Genomic DNA, 1,988 nt, shown 5'->3' on the forward strand with positions numbered 1-1,988 from the left:
GCAGCAGATAGCCTCTTGTAGATGAGCCCAAAGCTCGACAACGCACTGCTCACAACAAGTGCCCTTTTGGCACTTGTTGTCTTTATTGAACTTTTATTGAATTTATTGAATTTTATGATTGTTTTAAAGGGTTGCGGCCATAGTATAATTCATGGCCAGGCCAAGGAAAGCATTTTTGAATATGCAAGGAGGAGAGACCTTTTGTGTTCTGTTTGAATATATATATTAGATAAACTTTGATGATCGGAACTATTTCTTTTTATATATTTTTAGTATCTTTTAAGACATAATTTTGTAGAACCCTGAAATGAGAATGTTTGCCTGACTCTAGCCACGCCTGCTCGGCAATGTCCTGTGTAGGAACTCTTTCTTTCCACATACAAACTAACATACACTCATGCACATACATAACATACATTTTACACGTCTTCTACTGTCTCGCAGATTCACGTTACCTTAGATTCAGTCGGGATTTTACTTTGGGGCAAGGGAATGTCCCGGGGAATCACTACAATGCCACTAACAATAAAATGATGTTTTTGTTGATGAAACTAGTAATGATAAGTTTGCTGGAAATGGTAATTCTGATGGTAATGATAATGGTAATGATTTCGGTAATGATAATGGTAATTATATTGGTAAAGATAATGGTAATTATATTGGCAATGGCAATGGTAATTATATTGGTAATGATAATGGTAATAATATTGGCAATGATAATGGTAATTATATCGGTAATGATAATGGTAATTATATCGGTAATGGTTATGGTAATTATATTGACAATGATGATGGTAATTATATTGGTAATGATCATGGTAATTATATTGGCAATGATAATGGTAATTATATTGATAATGATCATGGGAATTATATTGGTAATGATAATTATAATGACAATGATAATAATGACTAATAATTTTATGAGTAATGGTAATTGTAATAGCAATGATTAATGTCATGGAAGTGATAATTATAAAGGTAACATGATATAGTATAGAATAATATAATATAGTACAATATGTATGATGGTAATATGATCACCTTTGGTCATCTTTAATATCAATACTTTATTTATTTTTGTTGTACTTTCATTATGATCATTGCTATTGTCGTCATAATTACTATGTTTACTATTACCATTTAATTGTATAATTTTCATCATTACTATTACGTATATCATTATCATTATCTCATTAATATCTTTATTGTTATTATTAACATTATTTAATTGTCATCATTGATGTAATTTTTAGAAATGTTATTCCTTTATGTTATTTTATCTGAAGTTCCAATTCTTGATATATCGTTATATCTATAAAATATCTTTGATATCATAATTATGATAATTATCCTTATGATTAACATCATCATAATTATCATAAATATCATTATTACCATTTGTATGCTTTAACAGTCAATATAATCACCTTTATATTATCATTAATATCGCACACATAGACAGGCAGAGAAAGAGAGAGAGAGATAGGGAGAGAGTGAGAGAAAGACATAGAGTAAGAGAAACAGAGAAAGAGAGAGACAAACAGAAAAAAGAGAGATAAACTGGGAGCCAGAGAGACAGGCAGACATAGAGAGCGAGAGAGAGACGGGTAGACAGACATACAGAGAGAGAGAGAAGCAGAGAGACAGAGAGAGAGAGAGAGAAAGAGAGAGAAGCAGAGAGACAGAGAGAGAGAGAGAGAGGCAGTGAAAGAAAGGGAGAGACAGACAGACAGAGAGAAAGAGAAAGTCAGGAACAGAGAGGGAGACAGAAAAAAGTAGAGAGAGAGACAGAAAAACAAAGAAAGTGTGTGAGAGAGACGAGGGGGGAGAAAGAGAAAGAGAAAAAAAGAAAGAGAGACTGGCAGAGGGGAGGAGAGAGACACAGAGAGAGAGAGAGAGATAGAGAGATAGAATCAGAGAGTGAGAAAGAGAGAGGCAGAGAGAGAAAGGCAGACAGATAGTGAGGCAGACAGAGAAAGAGAGAC

Source organism: Penaeus japonicus, unplaced genomic scaffold (assembly GCF_977035675.1).
Source record: "Penaeus japonicus unplaced genomic scaffold, GWHDUDI00000001_assembly GWHDUDI00000012, whole genome shotgun sequence".
NCBI lineage: Eukaryota > Metazoa > Arthropoda > Malacostraca > Decapoda > Penaeidae > Penaeus > Penaeus japonicus.